This window comes from Anastrepha obliqua, chromosome 5 (assembly GCF_027943255.1).
Source record: "Anastrepha obliqua isolate idAnaObli1 chromosome 5, idAnaObli1_1.0, whole genome shotgun sequence".
In the NCBI taxonomy this organism is placed as follows: Eukaryota; Metazoa; Arthropoda; class Insecta; order Diptera; family Tephritidae; genus Anastrepha; species Anastrepha obliqua.
Genome location: NC_072896.1, coordinates 30,833,907 through 30,861,348, shown reverse-complemented (window position 1 = coordinate 30,861,348; position 27,442 = coordinate 30,833,907). Strand labels below are relative to the sequence as shown.

Sequence of the window (27,442 nt, the reverse complement as noted above, 5' to 3'; positions counted from 1 at the left end):
GCTGATTCTAGCAGACCAAAAAATGGATGTTCTGTTGAGAACGCAAAGTGTAGCGCAAAGTGTTGTTGAACAACAGGTGGTGGAATACTTGTTCTTCTTTCTTCGAAGATAAAAACGAATGAGCTGTCATTGCCAATGGGCATCACTATAGACAATTGATTGAAGATTTTTGTGGCTTGAGCTTGAAGAAATAGACATAGGGGATCTTTATTATCAACAAGGTGGAGCCACAAGTCACAAAGCACGGGAAAGCATAGCACTATTGCGAGTTATTGGGTATGGAAATAAGTTTCCGCCCTCGTAAAAGAGGAGCCGCTGCTGATATTATTTTTGTGTTCACTTTAGTAATATACTGCTGATTTGAAGGTGTATGTGTGAGGTCTCGATCGTAGTAGTTGACATTCGTTTGAAGCGTTTGCCGTCAGAAATGTCTACGTTCGTTCCGAAAAAAACAGCGTTTGTGGGAAGTTATGCTTTTTAATACCTTTTAAAGAAAAGTGCAGCTGAAACGTGTCGTATATTTATCAATATTTACGACAATGAGGCTCCATCAAATACAACTTGTAGATAGTGGTTTCGATGCTTCCAACGTGGCAATTTCGACGTGAGTCTACGTGATAAAGATCACGAAGGGGCACCTTAAAAATTCGAAGATGTTTAAGTAAACCAACTATTGGATGAAAACGTTTGCAGGTAGAAGGCAGGTAGCTGGATGATAGGAGATGGATATAGAAAGACGTTTGGTGACGTGCGAGATGCTTCTTGAACGGCAGAAAAGAAAAGGTTTTCTGGATTGCATCGAAAACGTTAGAGTCTGCCAAGTGAACCAGGTCTATCGACAGAGAAGAATAATATTCATGCTTCAAAGGTTATGTTGTGCATCTGGTGGGATCAGAAGGGTGTCACCTATTATTTTCAACCATTTGAAACCACCACTGGTGATCGTTGTCGACTGCAGCTAATGCGCTTGAATCGAGCTCTCAAATAAAAGCGGCCGGAATGGGACAGTAGACATGACAAACTGATTTTGCTGCATGACAACGCCAGACCACACATTGCTAAAACGGTCCAGAAATATTTAGAGGGACTGAATTCTGAAATCTTGCCCCACCCACTGTATTCTCAGACATTGCACCTTCGGTTTACCATCTGTTCCGATCAATGCAGTCAGCCCACTTTTTACGAGAGCCTCGCAAACTGGCTCAATGGATGGATCACGTCAAAAGAACTCGAATTTTTCGTCAGAGGAATCCGTATGCTGTCTGAAGATGGAGTAAAGTTGTATCTTCCACTTTGGCTTAGAAAGGATGGAAACTTATTAATATACCCAATAATTTCCCGGGCGATTTTTACTTAATGGCAATATAAACTGGCTCCTAGATCACGCGTTCCAGCTCCACTAAACTACTTTTTGTGCGGTTTTTTGAAAAGTAAACTAAATGTTGTAATTTTCCCCCTAGGCGCGTCGTTTGAAAAACCCTTCAACAGCGTTCTTCCACGTACTTTTTGTATCAACTCCTAAATCCACCAGGAAAAAAGGAGGGAGTTCAAATTCTTTAAATTAATGCTAGTGCTGATTACTTCAAAGTGAGATGACGTCTCAGTCAAATCAAAATGATTCAAATTCAATATGTGATCTCATTCAAGTACTTAAGAGTGTGCAGCAATTCTCTTTGCAACTTAATTTCTCTTTACATTAAAATGCCGGTTAATTTAGTACAAACCTTGGCAAAAAAAGCCGGCTTAGTACTAAAAAAAAGTGGCTCTAACAACAATAGTCATACCAAACTCACACAAGCAACAAGAAATGTTAACAGAGAACAACAATTGCTGCCGCCGCCAAGAAAGAGCGCTTGAACGCCTCTACGCAACGGCCAAGACACCTTATACCCGTGAGCCTCCCGTGAGCGCGGAGCGATGATGTCAGCGGCGAAAATTTATTTAATGCGCGACGCAGTCAAGCAACTCTTTTAGTACAGCGTTGGCGGGCAACAGCGACGGTTCGGTATCGCAGAAAACGACGAAAAATAAAGTAAAATTCAAAGTAGAAAAACTTGGCGAAGGTGCAACGAAAACGGTGAAACAAGTTTTTTTCTGTTTCTATTCCTCCAACATCACAACTTGACTTATTGGAATATATGCATGAGTATACGTGTAAATAATTTGCAAAAAAAAAAAAAATAACAACAATACGAGAAAAACATATTCTACAAAACGCGAAAAAGTTGTATAAAATCAAGTATTTTATGAAAAGTGACTGGAAATTATCATATTTTCTGCAAATCAAATTGGTAATGCCACTTGAGGATGTGTGTGAAAATTCATATAAAATGTGAAAAGCTCAATAAAAGTGACAGCAGTGAACTCGAAAATAATAAAGCGTGAAACAAAATTTGCAAAGCAAAATGAGCATTAGCTGATGATGAGCAGAGCGGCAGACAAAAGGGGGAGAAGCAGAGCGATATTTGTGTTGGCAATTTTTTTGCAGTGATTTTAATTGACTGAGCGATTTGAAAATGATTTATATTTTGTGTGTTGGGAAGCGAGTAATTGAATTTTACTAGGGATATGACGTCAGCAGCGAATGAAAAATATAAGAAATGCATAGAACTGAAGTAACATAACCACTTGAACTAAGTAGTGTGAAGTGAGAAAGAAGTTAATAGGTGAGGTTTTGTTAAGGCGAAACTAAAGATGGGTCAGGGTAAAGTAGCTGGATCCAGTCAGTATCCAGGAAGCAGGCCTAATTAGGTCCAGATGGCCATTTTTGGTAGCTAAAGTACATGCAGGATTTTTTTATAGGGAAGAGCAACGTCAGCAAAAAAATTCTCAAGAAACAGCACTATTTTGTAGTCACTTGAAACTTGCATTTTGTTGTACAAGAAATCAATGGGTTACAAAATATAAAACTGCATAACTAGAAAAATTCTAAAAAATCTGGTTTAAAAGCTGAACTTTTTGAGGAAATAATAGGTCTATCGATAAGTTCGTGCGGTTTTACAACAGATGGCGTAACTTGATTATTATTCCATCGATCCACATTTCCAAACATTCATTGGAGAGCTACTGTCGTAAGGCACAAACGTCAGTATAAGTTTTTTATTTGAAGCGTAAACAACAATATTTTTACCACACTTGAAAATGTCGAATTTCGTGCCAAATAATGTGTTTTTGCGGGGAATTCTTCTTCATTATTTTAATATGAAGAAAAAAGCAGCCGAAAGTCATCGTATCTTGGTGGAAGTTTATGGTGAGCATGCTCTAGCTGAGCGAACGTGCCAGAAGTGGTTTGCACGCTTTAAAAGTGGTGATTTTGGCTTGGAAGACGAAGAACGCGAGGGTGCGCCGCCAAAGTTCATGGATACCGAATTGGAGGAATTGCTCGATCAAGATCCGGCTCAAACGCAAGAAGAGGTTGCAAAAACTTTGGGAGTTGATCAATCAACCATTTCCAAACGTTTAAAAGCCATGGGAATGATCCGAAAGGTAGGCCATTGGGTGCCGTATGAATTGAAGCCAAGAGACGTTGAACGCCGTTTTATGGCATGCGAACAACTGCTTCAACGGCACAAAAGAAAGGGTTTTTTGCATCGAATTGTGACTGGCGATGAAAAGTGGGTCCATTACGACAATCCAAAACGTCGGGCAACGTATGGATACCCTGGCCATGCTTCAACATCGACGTCGGCGCAGAATATTCATGGCCTGAAGGTTATGCTGTGTATCTGGTGGGACCAGCTGGGTGTTGTGTATTATGAGCTACTGAAACCGAATGAAACGATTACGGGGGATGTCTACCGACGACAATTGATGCGTTTGAGCCGAGCACTGCGAGAAAAACGGCCGCAATACGCCGATAGACACGACAAAGTTATTTTGCAACATGACAATGCTCGGCCACATGTTGCACAAGTGGTCAAAACATACTTAGAAACGCTCAAATGGGATGTCCTACCCCCCCCCCCCCCCCCCCCCCCCGCCGTATAGTCCAGACCTTGCGCCATCCGATTACTATCTCTTCCGATCGATGCAACATGGCCTGGCTGACCAGCACTTCCGTAATTACGATGAAGTCAAAAAATGGATCGATTCGTGGATTGCGGCAAAACCGACCGAATTTTTCACAAAGGGAATCCGTGAATTGCCAGAAAGATGGGGAAAAGTAGTAGTAAGCGATGGACAATACTTTGAATATTAAATTTGTAACCATTTTACGTCAATAAAGTTTCAAATTTCGAAAAAAACCGCACGAACTTAAACATAGTCCTATTAAAAAACAATTTTTTTTAAATAATTCCAATTTTTTTTTTAATTTTGTATAAGTCTGAAGCTCTGCGTTCTCTGATTTTTGTTGTAATGTGAATTATATTTTTACAAAAAAATAGTGGTGTGTTTATGATCTTGCAACGGGGTGTATATGTGAAGAAATCGTGGGGTACGAATTAATAGTGGTTAGGAAAAATATGTGGACCTTCGTTCCTCCCTGGAACCATAGAAAATAATAATAATAAAAAAATATTTATTTTAGTGCTAAAACATTTGCAGTAAAGAAAAAAATAATATTTAAAACTATAAATTCCAAAAAAAAAAAAAAATTCAAATAAAATATTGGAAGAAGCAAAACTTAATTTTTTCTTCTGAAAATGATAACAGAGGTATTCTCACCCATCTCATCTCTCATCTTCTAACTGTTCAGATCCTGTTTTTCTTTCTCTCGCTCTGATTTCTTACTCTAATTTGATATGTAAAGTTTTGCAACAGCTGATAGATATTTTTCCTAGGTAGGTAGGTTATATAGCAAGAGTAGCACGGGTACCCTGCAAGTAGCACTAGAGTGCCGTTTTGGTACCATAAGGTAGAGCGCTACCTACGAAAAATTTCAAAAACTTAAAGGAAGAAATATCATCTACAGCCATCCAGTGCTGTTTATGTAGTGGAGCAGGGCAACGGGCTCTAGGCTGAAGAGCTACCCCAGACTCTCCTCAAAAAGCACACTAAGGAACCTCAAGCGCCTCGCCGCCAGACCCGGACATTTGCAAAGAAAGTCTCTATATCTGCCGTAGCCCCACAGCTTCTCTAATTGCGGTTCTATGGAAGTTCAAGCTTCTCCCCATCATCCAGTGACCGGTGACCACCGCAATGAGTTGTGAAATTGAGTGGCTTGGGATCCCGAGCACTTTAAGCGTGCTGCTTCTGTCGTACTGAAGCGAAAGTCTTCTTGATATAGCTTACGATAAAATAGGACTCCATCTGTATTGCGCTTCTTTAAGAAAGAAATTGTGCCTATTACTACTCAAATAAGCAAGCTTGTCCCTTTCATAGCTCGTTACTTGACTCTGCTGTAGGCGGATTAAAAAAAATATATCTCAAATTATCAACTTTAAGAACTTATGAGCTTATTGTGAACACCCCTAATAGTGAAAAGTCATAATAATTATAACGAATCAGCTAGCTAAATCAATGTGATTGATGCCAGCTTCTTATTGCTGGAGTTAAATCAAGTCAAGTTTAATTAGTTCACTTTGCTAACGATCGTAGATTTGTATTTGAATGAGATTGTGAAATAAAATGTTCTTTGTAAGCCTTCCTTCATATATTTTGATTTACATATACCTGGAAAAAATCAAGCAGTCAGGCATCAGAGTTCAGATGCATCGCTGTTTTCTAAGTAGAGTTCAATATTATTTCTCAGAGTAATCAATGCTGGTGGGAATGTGATTGAGAACTTGAAAAGACAATTTTAAGGGATTTGGTAAGCTGTTAGGGGATGTATATTAAATCTTCTTAGGTATTTTATTTCAATACATTCAAGCTGAATGACTTACTACTCTATACACAATTTAACCACGTTTTTAGATAATTTTTCAGATGAAACCTCTGGAAAAAAGTTTCAGTATTGAGAAATGAATGGAAAGACCTTCTTCTGTAGAAATCAAAAATAATTAAGTACAGAAAAAGAAAACGATATTTGTCTAACTAATGAGTCTATAACGAACCAGGGAAACCAAATTTTGATCTAGATTTTTATGGCTCAACATATATAAAGCAAGCAGAGAGTGCCATTCAAAAATCGTTAAGTGAGTCAATTTGGGCCAGTTATGTAAGGAGTTAGGAAGTACTTATATACCTGTAGGTTGGCTATGCTAAGCTGTTGGATTTCCTACTCCCTATTCAGCTTACTCGTAGATACTCTTTAAATAATGTTTTCGATAAAAACGGATGGCCAGAGTGTGGCAGCAATGCTGTTAAGAAAACTATAGACGGACCTTCTTTTGCAAGAAACAAATATAAGTACTCATTTTACGAAAAATATTTGATATGGCTAACAAAAGCGAAACATATATACCTAAGTGTGTGCAGTATGTCAGGAATGAGTCTTGACATTGAAAATAAATTCAAGTTCGATTTGGATAGAAATTACACTCTTTATTTATCTTGAATCTCTTTTTTGTAGTGATTCATATTTACTTACAGCATTTAAAGGGAATTAATGAAGAAGCTTCAAATTCTTTGGAAAAACCACAACTAAAGCAACAAAAACAAATAACAGACTATTTCGACACTGCCAGTAAACATACGGTATATCGAAGTCACAAAGATTTGAAAAATCTTCAATAAAGAAGTCACGAAATTTAATCAAAATTTCAAAACTTTTTTGTGGATAGTTTAAAGCCTATTCTGGTATGCAATTTTCTGGTAAATTTATGCAAATTCAGTCCGGTTACCATTAGCAATTTTCTTAATATAAAAAATATACGAGAGTGAGCTTTATAGCGAAGATTAGCAAAACCCTCAACTTAAACTTAACGCCTACACATTTAAGAGAAGCCATATGGCACTTGCATTATATTATACTAAAATACTAATTAGGTACAAAACTGCACATCTATAAATAGTAAAAAATAAAAAGAAAATAAAAAAACAACAACAAAAAATTGAACAATTTTCATGAGATTTTTTCGATCTTTCTGGTTTTTCTTTTAAAATACTAGAGTTTTTTAATTAAGTAAAATCCTAAGCATAGGGAATACTATTTCTAGTGACACTCTCTTTTATTAATAGAAGAAACTATTATACATCTTTTAAAAATATTTATTTTTGTCATATCCAATTTAGAATATGGAATGGAATATAAACTATAGTCTGTAGCTTGTTTAGAGTATAAAATTTAGTTTTAAAATAGCTTAAAAGAAGTTAAAGAAGAAATTCAAGTATGATTTTTATTGGTGCTTATTGTCATATTTTTACAAACTGCCAAAATTAAAAAAAATGAAACTTTTTGAAATATAGATTTTTTCAATGTCATATTCATCTAGCAAGAAAGTATGAAAATTATATAATTTTTTTATAGTTACAATTTGTGTAATAAGATCCCATCATGCTTATGATTTTATTTTATTTAAGAAATATAATAGTTTGTATTCTAAAAAATCTCCAAAAAATCAAGAAACAATCGATAAATTGTAAAGAAGTTCAGCTCTTGGTTTTTTGTTTTTTGTTTATTTTGTTTTCTTTTTCTCTTTTCTGCAGTTTCATGTGGTTACTCTGGTTAAGTTAAGTTTGAGTTGAGAGTTTTGCAAATCTTACAATAGAAAGTATATTTTTTAACTAAGAATATATTTTCATAATTTCCTAGTTTATAGTGAAAGAATATTTGAGCTTTTAAAAATGCGTCTAAGGAGTTTCGGAAAAGAAGGAACAAAAAAAAATATTAAAAAAATTTAAATCAAAAAATTAAAAATATGTTTTTAAAAAACATATAGAGAGATTCATTTATTTTTGATGGAAATCTTACAAAACTATTTACAATATTTTTTTATTCATTTAAATGATCATACATGAATAAAAATATTTTTATAAAATAAATCAAATAAACCGAATGCGAGTTTTTCAACAAAAAATATGAAGAGTAAGAAACATAAATATAATGGCGTGATTATAATTTTAACGTAGAAATCTTTGAGTTAAAAAAACAGTAACCACATAAGAAAGTAATAGTACTCAACCGAAATATAAAAATGAAAATATATTAGAGTATACTTCAGAGTAAGTGTGGCCAAGTCCGTTATGCTCTCAGCTACGATTATTAAAATTTCTTTTTTATAACACTTTCCTCCATATAACACTCTCCTCCAGAAAAACTTTCACGCTATTCTAATTATTTCATATAATCATCCAGTATTCACAGTATTAGCCCCATATTCCATTGCAATTTTTAAACGGGATCTTAAATATCCGAGAGTCACATAGGTGTATGAAACTCATAGATTTTTATAAAATGTTGCCCAAATTGACATTGGCTACTTTCCATTGTTAGCTCAGGAGTGATCATTTTTGCTTATCTTTTTTTATCACTGAATACGACTTTTGTGGGCTCTTAGCTTAAATGAAGCGGCTGATGAGGAATGGCTAGACTATATCTCGTATGAAAGGAGGTTGAGGAAGTTGTTGAGCCTTGAAGTTTCTCCAAGTGTAGAATCTCTCTGCACTGGCAAAGCTTTACTTTTTGCGCATGGTAGGAAAGGGTTTCCAATCCAGCACTTTATTACTTAGTTTAATACAATACAATTTTTTTCTATCCGAAATAAAATGAAATTAGATTGTTCAGTGCAGGGATCAATACACTTTGCCAGTTTGCCCCACTTATGTATTTGGAAAATTTCAACAACTATAGCAAGCAAAAAAAAAATATATATAACACCTCAAAACGTTTACCAGTTCGGACTATTTCGCTTCTCTTCTCTATGCCCCTTTGTTTTGTTTGCATAATATCTATCTAACAAAAACCCTTTTAAATATAAATTTCAAACTTTATTCAAAAATTAGAAAATTGGACAAATTTTCATCAGAATTCAAAGCTTTAAATCAGAAGTAAAAAAAAAAAATATGTTTAACTATTAGAATTAACTAGAATTCAAAGAAAAAAATTGGGTGCGCAGTTTTATAGCCTAAAAATTGCGTGTATAATAAAGAGGAAGTTTGAAGTCGCTAAAAAATGCCATTTTTTATCATTTTTTTTCCCGACTACATTTTTTTATAAGTCGGAAATGACCTAATCGTCAACGAAAAAAATGATAAAAAATCAACTGAATATTGTAACAATTACAAACTTGCACTTTATTAGACTAAAATTTCTTTGGCTATAAAACAATGTACCCACATTTTTTTTTAAATCTGATAAACAATTTTTTTTAATCTTACTAAAAATTTTGAAATTTGTTCGTAGATCTGCCAAATTTCTCCGAATTTTATTATAAAGTTTGACGTATGGATTTATGTGGAGCTTTGTTAGACAAAGAGCTATACATTTATAACAAAAAAAAAATTAACTTAATTAAAATTTTTTGGACTACAAAATTGTGCATCCAAATTTTTTTCTAAATTCTGATTAAAAAGTTTAGCTCTAGATATATTGGCGGTTTGCGCTTCGATATGATGGCCGTTTTTGTGCCCTACAACAGGAGGATTAAAAAGTTTGAAATATTTATGAAAATTTGTACAATTCTCTAAAACTTGAATTAATATTGGAATGGCAAACATTTAGGTCTATGAATAAGTTCGTGCGGTTTTTTTTCGAAATTTGAATTTCGGATCATTCCCATGGCTTTTAAACGTTTGGAAATGGTTGATTGATCAACTCCCAAAGTTTTTGCAACCTCTTCTTGCGTTTGAGCCGGATCTTGATCGAGCAATTCCTCCAATTCGGTATCCATGAACTTTGGCGGCGCACCCTCGCGTTCTTCGTCTTCCAAGCCAAAATCACCACTTTTAAAGCGTGCAAACCACTTCTGGCACGTTCGCTCAGCTAGAGCATGCTCACCATAAACTTCCACCAAGATACGATGACTTTCGGCTGCTTTTTTCTTCATATTAAAATAATGAAGAAGAATTCCCCGCAAAAACACATTATTTGGCACGAAATTCGACATTTTCAAGTGTGGTAAAAATATTGTTGTTTACGCTTCAAATAAAAAACTTATACTGACGTTTGTGCCTTACGACAGTAGCTCTCCAATGAATGTTTGGAAATGTGGATCGATGGAATAATAATCAAGTTACGCCATCTGTTGTAAAACCGCACGAACTTACCTATTAAATAAAATTAAATTAAAAAATAAGTAAATAATCAGTAAAAATTTGTCAAAATTTTGCGGTGATATATTCTTTTCGCGGGCTCTATTCATTGCTATTGCAAGCATGTTATTTTAAACCTATTCTCTTCAGTGGTTGTGGTCGGCATGGGTTTTGTTTTCGATCTGATGGATGCCAAATCCGGTGATCTTATCAATGGAGCATCATTGTTGATATTGAGATTATGGATTTTTATTATTTTTAACAGGCTCAGATTCAAGCTTTGCTTTGTTAGTGCTGTAAAATTTTGTTTGTTGTATATTTATTTATAATATAAAAATATAAAAAATATAATCAAGTAAATGAACTATTATTGAGCTTTTGCTCTTCATTTCATCTTCTCCCGTACAAGTACAAACTGTAGAGAATAGCTCTCTAGAACGCCTTTGGCACCTTCTCAGCCTGGTTTGTTATTGCATTTTTCTTCAGCAAAAAGCGCCAGAATGAAGTGAGCCTTGGCTTAAATTTGATTCTGAATTATTAAGACATTGTTGATGATATTTAAGCTTAAGACGACAAAGTTGAAATTCGACATTTCTTAAGTTGGTGCCAAGGTAGTGCAAAATGTGTCTGATAGAGATATTTTACTTTTTAGTCTTTCTTCGCTGTACTGAAACTTTTAGGGTTAACTTGCCGAACTTCCGGAAATCGTAAATCATATCTTTGTATGCTATATGGGATAATTGCGGTTCAAAACGGAAAGACTTTTAGTACTTTAGAATAAATATCTAAACAAGGAAGCTACGGCTAAGTTTAACTCACAAAATATATCTGATTTTTAAATTAAAATATTAAGCTTAAATGAAATTAATATTTACTCTGTGACTAAGTGATTTATATTGAAAAAGAAATGAGAAAAAAATTATATAGACGCTGAAAAATATTACTAAAAATATTTTGTTCAGGTTTTTCTTAGCCGTAAAGGTTCTCAAAATACGAATGTTTCAAATCAGTTACTTTTTTTGAATACTTAGACTTATAATTTGAAGAACTTCAATAGGAAGTGGTCAGTACAGCAAAGAGGCATACAAGGAACGTTGAGGTGACCATTGACCCCGCTCGAATAGAGATAAGTCTAGAACCAATGAAAAAATGTATCTAATTACCATTAAGAATTGGTCACAGCAATTCCATTCCCTTCCTCTAAGTCTGGGTAGACGTAAGAGATGAGACGTAGAAAAATACTAGACAAAAATATATAAATTCAATACAGCTTTTTTGCTTTAATATAATTTCATAGAAATCATATTTTCTCGTAAATTAGTAAGATTCTTCTTTAAAACACCATTTATTATTTGAAAAAAATGTGTACTTACTATAGAAAAACCAAAAGTATGAAACTGAACACAAAAGCCCACAGCCTCGACGGTTAGATAAAATACACACGTTTTCCCTCCACACCCCAATTCCTTTCGAAAAAGTGAATAAAGGTACAAAAGTGGCAAAAGTGAAACAGACAAGACCACTGCCTTGCAGCCTTTTAGTACCCAGAGTTAAGCCAAGTGTGTCGAGACAGGAAAATACAACAAATATACAACAATGCAAAAGCACAATAAACAAGAAAGCGTGTAGAAGACAAACGAAAACAAAAAAATGTACTTGTAGTGACCAACAACAAAAGCAGTCGTCGCAGTCGCAGTGGCATTTATATATCAACTACTTTTGCTGCTGCATACAATTCAATTGTGAAGAAAGTGAAAGAAATTCAAGTCAAGACACATAAAAAGCCAAAAGACAGCCAATCTTACCTTAATTGTCTCATTTTGTGCACATTTCACTAATGCTTTTGAGCGCCGAGTGTTGAGGCTTTTATGCATTGCATTCGTTAAAGTGCAAAAAAGCGAAAGGCTGAAATGTGAGATTGGTACAAATAACACAAAAAGGTATTTTCTTTTATGTAAGAAAAAATGGCGAAAATTAGTAAAAAAGTAAATAAACAAAAAATTAGGTAAATAAACTAAAGTTGAATTGCATGTTAATATAAAATAAATATTATTCGAGAAAAGTAGCAAAAAGCAGCGCGCTTTCAAGCCACAAAATAACTATTTTTCATAGCTAAGAAATTTGGTATAAAAATCTGCAAATAAAAAAATGTGTTATTGCTCTGATATTCAGTTCGTTCGTAAGAATGCTTCAAGTCTATAGAAATACGGCAGAACATTAATGGTAGTGAAAGGGCAAAAATGTAGCAACTCAGGTACGAAATTCATGAAGTTGCAAAAAGAAGCCACAAGACGAGGATGAAGGTAATGGCTGAAGCAAAGTCAGAAGTTTTTGCTGTCACTACTGAAATTCCTATGAAGTCTGCAGTAGTGGAAGTAAAGGAATATTTGTTTTTTTCGGTGGCTACGTCACTGTCGCACATTTCCGGTTGAAAAGCTTTAAAAACACAGCAGCACATAAAACGAGTTTCTACGTTTGACTAAAATGAACAGCTGTTCGCTGAGGTGGACGTTCGATAGGCGGTGAATATGTAGAGAAATAAGCGCGATAGAGAAAAAGGGTGTGAAAAATACACAAATGAAAATGTTTAATTTTTTCTACTTACACAAAAAGGCATATAATTATTATGATTTATTATTATTAATATTTTATAAGTTGTTGTAAGTAATGAGAAGTATTGAAGTTCTGTTAGTTGTGCCAATCAGCGATGCTCATTTTGCTTTAGAAATCCAAAAATAAACACAAGATATTTTTATGAAGTAAAATAAATGAGAATATATGAATGATTTTACTATAATAATAAAATAAAATAAAGGAAAATAATATAAAATTAAAAAAATAAAATAAAATAATAAAAAAATACAAGAACATTTAAGCAAATTAAAGAAGAAGAACTAAAATATAAAAAAATAAAAAATATATAAAAAATGTAGTACAAAAAAAAGTATATAGCATGAAATAAAGTAGAATAAAAAATTAACAGAACGTAAAATAAAAATCAACAAAAGCTAAATAAAACTAAACTCAATAACATGAATTGGAAAAATAAAACCACAAATCTGAAATAATCTAAAATTAAGTATGACAAATGAACAGAAATAAAATAGAGTAAAATAAGCTAAACTAAAATTGAATAGACTAAAAGAAAACAAAAAAAGAATAGTATTAAAAATTTAAATACAAAGACAAGCAATAAATAAATATTAAATAAAAATAAAAAAAACGATTGAAATGAAATTTGATAAAAAATATTAAGCGCCATGATATAGGCCCAAAAAAAATTTAAATAATACTAAGCGGAATAAGAAGAGAATTTAAATTTTTTTAAATTTTAAATGGATAAAGGAATAAAAAAAAAAAATAAATAAATAAAAAGAAGTAAAAAAATTAGTTCTAATAAAATAAGTTGAAACAAGATACGTTAATAAATAAAATAAAACTAAAAAAATTTACGATTAAATAAAAATAACAATTTATGTGTGGCTTATTGGCAACCAGGCTAACCTCACCTAACCTAATTAAATAGGTTAGGTGAGGTTAGCCTGGTTGGCAATAAGTCACGCACAGATTTTTTGGTCCCTAGCGATACCAGATGGAGACCGACCTCTACGAATACCTGAAGTAGACTTCATGTAGAATGTCAAAGCTTTTGGCGAATCTAAGCAGAGCTGGAAGATCCACTTTTGAGATGTCCTCGAGATCCTCAAACAGGGTGGCTCCCAGGCATTTTTAACGCGTTTTTACTAATAAATAGGTTGCAATAAAATTCGTGAAAACCTGTAATAAAATGAAATAAACTAAAATCAAATGGAACAGAAATAAATATTAACATGCAAATACCTTAAGCAAATTAAAATCAAAATGTGAAACAAAAAAATCAACTGCTGAAAGCCTCCATTGCTAGCGCTGCGTTATCTTTTTGTTTATTTAACAATTCTGTTGTTATTTAAGCTTTAAAAAATTCAAATAAATTAAATAAAGTAAAAGAAATATGTATATAAAATATGAAAGAAAAATATGAAAGCAATAAAAGAATGTACAAAAATATGTTAAATCAACAAAACAAAAATAGATTAATAATAATAACACAGTAAAATAAAATTAAAAAAAAAACTGGGAAAAACTAAATAAAATTGAACGAAACTTAATACGATGAAACAATAAAAAATTAAATAAATAAAAGGTAAAGTAATTTAAAAATATAAGTAAATACAAACCAAAATAAATTAATTTAAATGAGGTTAAATAAAATACGTGGAAAAGAGTAAGACATGAACGAAAATTGAGTAAAGTAAAATTAATGAAATTAAAAAAAAAGAAAAAAGTTAAATAAAATATAATAATAAAAAAAAAACTAGAAAAATAGAAATAAATTAACCAATTAAAAAAACATGCAAAATAAAATATGATTAAATGAAATAAAAATGAAAAAAATAAAAAGTAAAGTAATTAAAAAATATAAACAAATACAAACGAAAATAAATTAATTTAAATATAAAGGTGAAATAAAATACGTGGTGTAGAGTAAAACAAAATGAAAAAATGAGTAAAGTAAAATTAACGAATTAAAAAAAAAATAATAAATGTAAAGTAAACTATAATTATCTTCTCAGACGGTCAAGCAGCTATAAAGGCCTTAGACTCCAACTCCATTTCATCCAAACTAATCTTAGAGAAGAGCTGGAATTGCTAAGTCATTGGCTTGAAATCACTGTGATATGGGCTCCTGGACATAGGAACATACGGGGTAATGAGATAGCGGATGAGCTAGCAAGAAAAGGTTCGACACTAGAAATAGCAGAGACAGTGACACTCTCCACCCCACTCAACACATTTAAAGCATCCATTGCTTCACACTATCATGCTTTAGCCGAAAGAAGATGAAAGCAACTAACTACATGTATTACAACAAAAAACCCATGGCCGTCATACAAAATCCAAAGGACGAATGATCTGTCAGAATGCTCTCGGCCAAACGCCTCACGCATCACTGCAACCCATACAGGCCATTGGAAAGCAGGGGATCATGCAGCTAGACTCAACCTACCCTTCAATCCTATCTTCAGAAGCTGTCCAGCGGAAGGGGGGAAGGAAAGTCTTTTCCACTACTTATGTGAATGTCCAGGGCTAGCTATGTCACTACTTCGCTCCTTTGCTAAGCCTTTCTTGCATCAAATTAATGAGATCTCAGACATGGAGATAAAGAATTTGCTGCTATACTTGGACGTCACTAAAAGGATCTGACTTAGAGCAAAAAAAAAACATCATCACACGAGGACGGTGGTAGTAAGACGGTGCGGGTCACTAATTAGGAATATTTCAGTGGAAATACTCAACCACTTCACCAACAACAACAACAACAAAATATAATTAAAAGAAATAAAAATAAAAAAAAACTAGAAAAATAGAAATAAATTAACCCATTCAAAAAAAAACACATGGAAAATAAAATATGATTAAAAGAAATAAAAATTAAAAAAGAAATACTAAAAAAAATAGAAATAAAAGAACCAATTAAAAAATTTAAAATAAAATATAGTTCAATGACATACAAATTGCAAAAATATACCAATAAAATAAATTAGATATGTAACATAAACTAAGATAAAATATAACAGAGTAATATAAAATAAAAAATTTAAAATGTTTGAAATATGTAGTAAAAAACATAAAAAAGGCAAGAAAGTGGAAATCAGATATAAAAATTACCTCAAATAACATAAAATGGAAAAATGAAAAAAAAAAATCATAATACTACAAAGTTAAATTAAACAAAAAGTAAATATAAAAAAATTACATTTAATACTATTTAAAAATAAAAATAAATATAAAATTAATATAACAATAAAAGTAAAATGAGAAATGTTATTAAATAAGTCGAAAGGGGCTAACCTAACCTAATCTAACCTAAGGTGAAATGAAGTATCAAAAATAAACTAAAATTAAATAAAAAAGGGCAGTATAAAATGATTAAAAAAATTAAGAAAAATTAAATAAAATACAATACAAAAGAATAAATTACATAATTTCGAAAAAATATGTAAAAGAAAATGTGACAACGTTCGATAAAAAAATTCAAAAAATTTACAAAAAATTAAGGAATCATGAAAAACTACAAATAAATGAAATATATATATAAAATAAAACAAAACCTAAAAAAAATATATAAAAATTCTATAGGTATACAGTAGAAATTTGATTCTTCGATGTAATGAAAACCGGACTCGGTGCAAGTTTTGAGGTTGTCCTTGCAAATTAAAATAGCTCATATGTATATATACTGATAGCAATCCAAGTTTATTTGCTTTTATTATATTAATAAACTAATAAATTTAATACACTTTAAAGGAATAAATTTCATTTGAAATTAGAGAAATTTTCGTTTGTGGTTTGTTTTGTACATAATCGCTTTTTCAGTATCACATTACGTTTCTGAGCATCTGCAGCGTCTTAACATTGTTTAAGCAAGTATTGTTTTGCTCTACCCATTCAAAGCATATATTAAATGTTAATATTGCCTCCTCTGATGTAATTTTCTTTGAATTTAAATATCTTTAAATTGGTTGATGGAGTCACTTTTATTTCGTAATTATTCTACTCTAATTTTTAACCATCGCATTTCAAACCTCTTTTTAAAGTTTGCAACCCAACCATTGCTAGCATGGAAGCCACCAGGTTTTTCGTAAATTTTCTCTTTGCCATAATGAGACCACACCATGGAAAAGTTAATACAAAACTGTTATTTTGTCTGTAAATGAAGTAAACAGTACTTCCTCTTAATTAATTCAGATGGTTCAATCCAAAAGTTACCATTACCAATGACATCGACTCGACCGAGTTTTAATTTAAAAATATAAAGCAAAAAGAGCAAAAGAGAAAAGCAAAACAAAAAAATTGGGATAGGGATAAACATTTCCTAATGTCGGGAGTGCCCGAGTACGCAATGAAAATAAAAATTGTGTCGCTAGTACCAAGAATCGAGTTTCTACTGTAATACCAGTTAAAATTTAAAACAAAAACAAAAGAAAAATAAATGTAATTAAAACGAATTAATTTAAACTAGTTCAAATCAAACTGAAATGCATTGATTTAAGGCGTACCGGTGGTCTAGAGCTCGGAAATTGAGGATATTTTCGGGAGTTTTTTTTTACTAAAAATTAAAAATGAAAATTGATATTTAAATTTTGTAGGCTTCTTATTTAACTTCTTTTACACACCAAAATGAAAAAAAAAATTTTTAACTTATAATAATTTCAAAAATTGCAATCCTGAAAAATTGGACCTCGACGGTGTTTTCCATATTGGCTCTTCTATTTATCTGAAACACAAAAACCAAAAGACTTATTAATCAATATGACTGTAGCTATGTCCCGTACTAGAATACAAAAAAAAAATGACACAATGGCGCAGTTTCGAATTTGACACTCTAAAAATCGGGCTATTTATTCAATTTTTTAATCAAAAAAATACGAAGAAATGAATTAATAATATTATATGATTCTAGTACGGGTGTTAGCCATTGAACAACATATTCAAATTTCAGACAATTCGGTTGGATAGTTGTTTTTCTTTTTTGACAACACCAGGTCGAAAAAAGTCGTTTCGAGATAAATGAGTTTAAAATTTGAGATACAGGAGTGCACGTGATCTAAGTGGCATGCCTCTATGTGCGATTCGGCTGCCAAACCTAACCTACAGGAGCGCGCGGACCGCTCCCTATTTAATCGGCTGTAGAAGCTATAATATTGGGAATTTCTGCATGAAATTTTCACAGTATATTCTTCAGATACAATACTTTCGAAATATCGAAAAAACCAAAAATCGAATTTTTTTAAATGTCTAGACCGCCGGGTCCCCTTAAGTGAAAGAAAGTATATGTAATATTTTTTATCTCATTAAAGTCAATCAAATTATTTTGAGTTACAGTAAATGTAATAATGTAAAAAAATTCAATTCAAAAAAACAGCAATAAATAAAATATATGCAGAAACAAAATAAAAGTTGAAACAAAACTAAAAATTACGGTAAAATATGATTTAAAAAAATCAAATCAAATTAAACAGAAATGTGTTAAATAGAAAATAAAAAATTCTATTCAATTAAATTTATTTAAAATGTAATTTAACTTAATTTAGTTGCATTAGTTCAAAATAAAACAAATTATAACTTCATAAAATTTTATCAAATATAAATTATATAAAAAAAATTAATAATAAAATAAAAAAATTCTTAATTTATTTCCATTTCTCATCATACTAAACAACCCTTTTTCTTTTCTGCACTCTAGGTCCCGGAAGTTTTTTGCTTTTTTCAATCCCTTAAAATAAAAAACAATAAAACAATAAAAAAACATTCGATAAAATCTCATCTTGTGCCGCTGCCAAATAAAAAGGTGCGCACTAAGAAACCAGTAAAAATTGTACTGACAAAAAATTAATTTTACATACAAAGTTTACTTACAACTAACTGTCAATTAAGTGACGCTGTGCATGCGTGACTCTGTTATTGTTATTACATTTGTGTCTGCGTACTTGAACGGGGCACTGGGCGAAATAAGCCAAGACAACCAGTTAAAGCAACCACGCATTTTGGCGCAAACAACATTCACTAAAAAAAGGTAGGTGGAACTAAGGTTTTTAAATGAAAATATGGAGAAAAATTATTTAATGTGCAAGTGTATGTAAGTGAAATAATGAATTAGCACAAGGTGGCGTAAAATTAGTCAACCAATTTTGTCCTTGAACAGTTTTTTGAATAAAAACAAAAAAAAAAAAATATTTGGAGTGATGAAAGTCCTTATTTTGAGCTTTCCATTGCTTATTTGAGCGCTCCATTGCTTATCTGCTTGTCATTTGCAGCTTTCTAGTTCACAAGAGCTAAATTTGATGGAAGCCAATTGCAAAAATTATATAAATCTTCTGGCAAAGTGATTAATTTTGCGCCACCTTTTTATCCGCTATTATCTCTATGCATTTTTAGTTCTCTTGTAAGTTATTTTACTGTTTTATTCTAATAAAAAATGTTTATTTTATTTTGAATTTCGTTTCGATTTGCTGCTTAATCTGAATATTGAGTATTAGTAAGAATTTTATTCTCACATATTTTTTTTTGCGGAAGCAATGGGCTGCACAAGAATTTAGTGTTATTGATGATTATGATGATGATTTTTTTTTTACAGAAATGACAAGCACCTGGACCAAGTTCATAGTTTTTGCTTAAGTTACTCTATTCTTTGTTAAATTTTTTTATAAAGGGTGGTTAAGCGGAAAGCGGGTTACTATTGCCATTTCCTGCCACCATTCTGACCATTGACGACGCTTAATATGATGAAGAGGCTTTAGTTCTTGAGTCAATTGCACCTTGTAAGCGTGTAAATGCAAGTCTTTATGCATAATGTTCATCAACGACGAGCGGAGCGTGAGAGGTGCAATTGTTGGGCACGACGACGAGTTGAGGTAGACAGCTCTTTAACCATACTATCGCGAACAGCAGCATTATTTTCTCCAGTACGAGCTATACGAGCATGCACTGGAGTTTTTACATCTCCTACAGACCCGGTTTGCTCAAACTTTTGCACAATTTTTCCGATTGTACGCACATTTTTAACGATTAGATTGACCGAAAAAATCACGAAGTGCGCGATATGCATTTTGATTTGAACGCCCGTTTTCATAATAAGCCTGAATAACTTTAACGCGTTGCTGGATTGTGTATCTTTCCACGGTTCAAATTGAATTAGTCTGAAATTAAAAAATGTGAAATGAAGTGCAGAAAAAACTTGACGTTTAGGTGTGGTTTACATTCAACATTGGGCCTTAAAATTTAACCACCCTCTAGAATACGCAACTTTAAAGTCTATAACATGGCTCAAGAAATTTTAGTAAAATAAGTGCAAGTACATTTTAATAATTTCTTTTCTAAGTTATGCAGGGTTTTGCTGATCTTTTCGGTAGTAATACAGGGAAAGTGGGAAATAAAATAAAACCCGCGAAACAAAAAAAGCAATGCTCAGCACAATAAAACTTGACGTTTAGGTGTGGTTCACATTCAACACCGGCCCTTGAAATTTAACCACCCTTTATATACTTATATATGTATGTATGTAAGCCACTTCATGTTTTTCGACTTCACTTCACGACCATTTACTACGTGCATGCCTTATTCCAATGCTGACCTTCGTTTTCTTCACACCAAATGACACTGTTGCATATAAAATTTCGGTTATTCTTCTTTGTTTTAATCCACCAGCAAATTATATTGAACAGTAAAAATAATTTAGCAAAAAAGCCAAAAAACAAAAAACACAAAAACTCCCTTCATGTGACTCTGCATTTTACGTCAACCAATGGCATTGATCTTAGCCACCTACTTGAGTTGTCAATTCCATTAATTTTTATGACTCTTTTGCTACAAGCAAAAGACTTAAGCAACGAACTTGGAAACCACAGCAGTAACTGCATTGGAAAAATGCATACCCGTACAAGCACAGTACAGAAATGACTAATCGAATATGAAATGTTTAATTATGAAATGTAGGAGCATCATTAAATTTTATGTTTTTAACTGCCATTCAATATTCATTTGTTAAGAATAATGTAGGATTACGAGTAATGAGTTGGTAATTTTTGTTAAGGAGAGATATTAAGTTAATTTATTTATTTACTTACGATGCTGATCTGTCAGATACACTTGTATCGATAGTTAAATGCACACATACACACATATATGTATATGCAAGTAGTTAAGTGGTGCTTACTTTAATTTATAGACCACTTCTAGCGTACAATGCAATTATAATTAACATACCAAAATTTCAACTCCACTCATGCAACACATACGCGTGTGTAAGTACCTATTCGTCTATCTCTATGTGTGTCAGTAAATTTAGCATGGGTACTTGCTGAATTTTTATTGCGCTTTGACAGCTGTTTTCGGCTCTTTTATATTTCTGTTTATATTTCTGCTTAAATATTCACGGCCAATTTGCATTCTTCATAGCGCTCGTACGATTTTCTGAATTTGTTGGTTTTTGCTTTTTTTCGTATTTTCAGAAGAAAAAAACCAGACGAATACGTTTCCTATTGTATTATTCTTGTTTGCTTACCAGGCATATTTGAAAATGTAAATAAATACAATACAAAAAAAAAACGAATACAATTATCATATGCAAACATATAATTTTGCATATTCTTTTGCGAGGATTTTGCTTGAACTTTGTGTTGATTTGAGCAAATGTCGTCACAAGGTTCTGCGGAATTTCGCATTGTGGTATTTTGGGGCGTGAAATGATTTTGCACATAAAACAGAACTATAATGAAATTGTTTGTATTGGTATTATTATATGGCCTGGGTATGTTTCTGAAACCAACCAAAAACACCTCATATTTCTATGCAAATATGCACATATTTTTCAAAATTAATAATAAGTTTGGGCTTAACTGGAATTTGGGATTGTAATTATAGCTTTTGGGATATTTGTTTTTGTTGCTATTTTATTTTTCTTTTTTTGAGGAATTAAATTTATTTAATACTCTTTGAACTTAAAGTGCATACGAAAAAATATAATTTTTGGACTTTAGCGTGAGTTATTCGGAGGATTTTTTAAATATCAAATACAAAAAATTAAATTAAAGGTAGATTGGTGTGTAAAATGCTTGCATTATGAGACCTCCAAGAGGTAGATATCAACAGCCAGCCAGAGCTCTTAATGAAATGAAGAAGATTGATGGCATTTAATTTGGCGCGCTGCCCCAGGCTATCTAAGAAAAAAGCACTCAGTGGCCTTAATTAACTGGCTGCCAAATCAGGATATTTATAGAGAAACCCCTCAACCGTCTATTTCCTTGAAAGATCCCCTCAGTTTCTGCATTGAGGGTTAAATGGTAAACCTCGCTTTTCACCATGTATGCCGATCGTTCAATGGCCGGTAAACATACCTACAAGTTTGATCAAGTGAATGGCGCGGAGTCACCAGAACTTTGTGAGTCCTCCGACTATTGTGCTGGTGCCAAAGAGGTTTCGAAATTGCACACAAAGAAATGGAGCTCCATCTTTTCTGCACTTTTCTGAGAAATAAATTGTGAAATTCCCATTTCACAACAGTTGGGGAAATCCAATGACCGGGTAGGAGGTCTCTGAGACCTCACCTTCAGTACCCTTCCTGCTATAAGTTTTATTAGAAAACTTATGCTTATGATATAATAGAATTCATTTTGGTTTTTAACAAATATTTGGAGTCCCTTTATGTGGATTAATTGCTCCACATCATTAGAAAAAACAATAAAAAATAAATAAATTTTCAAAAATCAACGCGATTTTTGAGTGGCTTGGAATTTACACTTTATTATATAATTTTAAAATTGAATGGGTTACAAATTTTCATCCGCAGAAACGGTTGACAATTTTGATCACATTTTTCTTTTTAAGTTTTCAAATTTTTGCAAATTTTGTACTATATTAAATTTGAAACATTGATTCATGACGTACTTGCTGTGCATAAAATAATAAAAAATTAATCAAAACACGTTCGAAAAAAATATAAGAAATTTGGAGAAAATAAAGTAACTTAATTAGGTGAGCACATTCCGTATTTTTGATGGGCTCAAAACCCAAATGTGCGGTGACCAACCCTTGGGCACTATCTAACGCTGTTCACTAACCTTGATCATCTATCCATAGGCTTGGTAGTGCGTGGTAGAATATCAGGACACATATCCTACTGACTATATTCTGCTATACTATAGAATGAATTTTCTATCAAGGGGGTTTTGTCCCAGCCATAGCGATGAGAAACAATCAGAAAGTAGTAAAGTATTTGAATCTTTTCTCGGTTGTTGGGAAACACTAGACTAAATGATATTCTTTTGTCTACCGAAAAGAAATATTTAACTATCTGGCGATCCTAGAATCGGCGAATATCCTTAGTGATCTGCCTTTCACAAAGCAGATTCGATGGTTCTACTGTGGAGCTAATTAATTAATTAATTACCTACTGAGAAGCTAATTAAAGAGCAATACAAAAGGGCTCATTTAAGTGATGCCAGAATGATATTGCCACAGCTGTTGCCGCAGAGTGTGAATTGTTTAGGTTTTCTCTGCCACTAAGCCTTAACACTGTTGGCCACAAATAAAGTTTTGGAGTTCTTGAAAAAAAAATTCCAGCATAAAAGGTCGAGCTCTATCTCTTGATAAAGGACAATAAAGGGTTAACATATTTTATGCAAAAATTGTTCTTGGAATTTTATTTTATATGCTTGAATATAATATTTCAGTCTCAGATTGATACTTTAAATATTATTTATAATTTTCCAATACAACCTTAATCACCAATGCGCAAACTTAATTTGGATGTTGTTCGTCTCCATGGTTCGAGCACTCTGAAGATTTTGATATACGCTTCCGATGCCATCGTTCTACAAAGGGATTTCTCTCCTTACTAAAAAACGTATCGTCTTACAGTGCGATCGATTGCACTGTGACTAATGATTGAGTGTAGTTCTGATTGTTGATTTTTCACATTTTTTGACAAGAATTATTTAAAAAAAATATTTATCAATTCTCTTGTCACTCTACCTTCATTTGATATCCATATATATTTTTTTTAACGCTTTAACGCTTTTTAGTCCCTCAAAAAGATTCTGATGTGATGAAGAAAAAAAAAAAAAATTTCTACCATTGAGTTAAAGTATCGCGTTCCTATCGATTTCCGATTTCGATGAGTAAGAAAAAAAGTTTAAATTTGCCGCACTGTTTTATAGGTGTTGTAAAAATCGAATTCTGTCAGACATCTGCATACTTTTATTTTATTTAATCTATGGAAGCCACCTATGGACTACCATTCGGGAGTGCATAGGTTCAAACATCAAATAATACAAGAAGTTTTTTCTAAAAGCGGTCGCCTATAGGCAGTGTATTTCTGCCATGAAAAAACTCCTCATAAAAAACACATGCCGTTCGGAGTCGGCTTGAAACTGTAGGTCCCTCCATTTGTGGAACAACATTAAGACGCACGCCACAAATAGAAGGAGGCCAATTACGCACCAATTATTCTTTTATTTATTTTAATCCACTGTCTAAATTGCTCTTATTCAATCTGAAGTGAAAAAAAATATATTGTTTTATTGCTCTGCACGACAAATTAACTCTTTTTGGTGGAAACAAGTAGATATGAGAATAAGTAGATCATTATTGTAGAACAAAGTTATAGTCAAGTTTGTCTTAGTTTTCTTCCTTAGGGTGAATCAAAGTTTCATAATTGTAGTCCTAAAGGTCTTCATATTAAAAATGAAGCTGTGTAAGTCGAGATATTATTGTGAATGTTCCATAGTAAGCTTTTGCTAGATTAATTTTTTTACTATATTTAAAGTGTGGAAAGTCCTATTGAAGAGACCGTTCAGTAATGTCCTACGAAGATATTTGTGAGACAATTTTAATAACCTTAAACATATAAAGTTCTAAATGTAAGCATTTACTAGTAATTGTGAGAAATGCTCGCATATCAAGGTTCCTAAAAATTTTACTTGCACCTATATTCAAAATAATAGGAGCCCGAGGAATTACCAAGACTTAACTTTTATTTTGTATGCTAATGTTTTTTTTTGTATTTAATTATTTTTTTTTTTTTTGATATAATTTTCTTCTTGTATTTAGCTTTTCTTTTATTAAAATACATTTTTTTAATAAAATATTATATATAGTTTAGTATAGCAAACATTTTATACGCTTAATAGCCGTATTTTGTAAAATCACAAAAATTTAACATATTAAAAAAAATTTAATTCATAATTTTTAGCATATGAATAAGAATATTTGTGTATGCTGCCCATTCAATTTTAGTGTAATAAAGTGTAAATTTGAAGCAGCTCAAAATTCTTGTTGATTTTTAACAATTTTTTGTATGCCATGATGAGATTTTTCTTCCATAGAAAGCCAATATTCGAAAGACTTTTATATCCTCTTATATGAAAGCAAATATCAGACACTTCAGCGACAAAATTAAAAAAAATTACTGAAAATTTGAGCAAGTTCAAGTTCACACTTTGTTATGCTAAAATTAGATATTATATAAAATTAAATCTCTACTCAGAATTTTGAGTGAGAAGTTCAAAATTTTGATGTGGCTTTTGGAAATTTGTTAAATATTTGAAATTTTTCGCAAAGTTTGTAGTTTTTTGGTATAAATTTTTCGTAGTAAAATTAAATATACTCTTATAAAAATCAAAAAAAAAATTAAGACAAGAAAAGTTGTTAAAATTTGTTGTTCTGTAGCGCTCCTGTTGCTTCAAACACAGGTGAACTTGTCCAAAAATTCTGAATAAGGAGTTCGCATTCTGGTGTAGTTTTTGGAATTTATTAAATATATATTTGAAAAATTTTCGGAGTGTTTTGAGTTTTTTGTTATATATTTTTCGGAGTAGAACTAAACTTTTATAAAAATATAAAAAAATGAATTACAAAAAGTGTAGTTTAAACTTAGTACTTCGTCATGCTCCTATTATTTTGATTATAGGTGAATATATTCTCCAACAAATTGCTAAAATAAACAGTGCAAATATTAAGCTTTTGGTTTTCTTATTTTATAATTTATAATGAAAATATCTATTTTGATTTCTTAAAGAAAATGTTTAACAATATTTCTCAAAAAAGTTGTTTGACATATTTTTCTATGTGATCAAAATTTCAAACTTTTGAAGTAAAATTTTCAAAAATTTTTAGAGTTAACAGTTTTATGTTCCGCTAAATTTTTTACAATAAATTGTTTGACAATATTTCTCCTATACAAAATTGTGGATGCTCTTTGCACAGAAGATGCACATTTTTTATCGTTTTCACCTTTAACACAAAATTTCACCATAAATTTCCAAAGCCAATTAAATTTGAACTCCAACTTAGCATAACTGTCAATCAATGCTACAATGTATTAAACGCGCTCCAAGAAATCGCACAGAAAACACACCCAAAAATTATATAGCAAAATAAAAAGAAAAATGTGTAAAATGGCACGAAAAATTGCTAATGTCAGTGTCAAAGTGTCAAAAGTTGATGAAAATCTAAGCTGAAAGTACTAACGCCATAGGCAGCAAGTTTGTTGCTTAAGTCTTTCATTTGTCCGTTTGTTACATCAGCACTCGGCGCACTCACCACTCACCACTCAGCCAACTTAACACTCACTATGTATGCGCTCATAAAAACCAGTTGGACAGGCCCGCCAAGTGCATTCGCAGTTATGGCAAATGAGTTGGTGATTTACCAGCTGCTTGGACGTGTTTCAGGTTGTGAACGTACAGTTCTGGCTGCGGCAACAGCAACGGCAATTGGCTGTGGCAGTGATTGTCGTTGACTATTTGACTTAACTGTAAGTTTCAATTACATACTAATTGCAAGCGTTTAAGTGGCCATTTAAATGGGCAATGTTGTGCAAAAAGAAAAGAAAAACAAAAAGAGTTCAAAATAAAAATTGCGCACAAAAAGCGGTGACAACCCTGCAAAAGCGTAGAAGCATAAAAAAAACACAGGCTTATTTGTACACTATTCGGCCTGAGTCAACGGCACTTTGTGGTAGCCAAACATGTTGGGACCTAAATCATCTTTTGCACGTGAGGTTTTTCTTGCCGTATTTTATATTAGTCGGGCGACCAGCCTGTCAGGCGATCAGACAGTCAGCTGGTGCGTTAGTTAGGCTGTCATTGCTCGCCTTCAGTCTCGGCACGTAATTAATTTTATACCCTTCTTTTATTTATTACAATTTCGTTTTTTATTTATATCATTGATAGCCAATGGCGCTCCAGCTTTTGTTGTGTGCGCATGCGCCTGTTTTGTTGTTGGCCGATTGTGTCGTGGCGTGCGGCCAGTAGTATAACAACGCACTATTTTAAATACCTGCAAATAAGCAAAAATACGACATTCAGTGAGTTGGGCTATTAATTGTGTCTTTATTGTGTGTTTTTGTAGTTGTTGTGTTTTTATTTTTCTGATTTTTGGCAGTTTTTTGTCTTGTGTTATTTGACTATTGTCGTACATAATTTTAATTGCCTTTCATTGCCAAATGTACACGAAATTTATGACTACTCAACGAGTTGTTGACACTTTTTGCGTAGACATAAAAAAAAACAACGGAATGCGCTAACACAGTTACACGCATACATACAAAAATGAGAATTTTGCATGCACCGCCGTGAATATGAAACGGCGCAATAATTTTTGCTATAAAATTACGAATTTGCTTATCGCAAAGGCACGCTTCCAAATTTGGTGTGTAAATAAAATTATGAAGCATTTCGTAGCAGTGGCCGATAATAAATAATATTGAAAAATAGAAAATTCTACGAAATAATAAAATGTATATTTGTTTAACCCTTAACTGATTGAA

The 27,442-nt window shown here is 32.2% G+C and overlaps 1 protein-coding gene across 7 annotated transcripts in view; it reads left to right on the top strand.

Annotated features, from left to right (window-relative positions):
* The first annotated feature begins 1,991 nt into the window (after positions 1–1,991).
* Positions 1,992–27,442, top strand: part of LOC129249415 (pneumococcal serine-rich repeat protein) — a 221,395-nt gene continuing 195,944 nt past the window's right edge. For 6 of the 7 annotated variants that reach the window (XM_054889224.1, XM_054889219.1, XM_054889221.1 and 3 more), the window contains exons 1-2: positions 1,992–2,291; positions 18,362–18,691. The gene's annotated coding sequence lies outside the window, so the exon portion shown is untranslated. The remainder of the gene's footprint in view (positions 2,292–18,361; positions 18,692–27,442) is intronic. The other variant, XM_054889220.1, reaches the window with a different exon arrangement.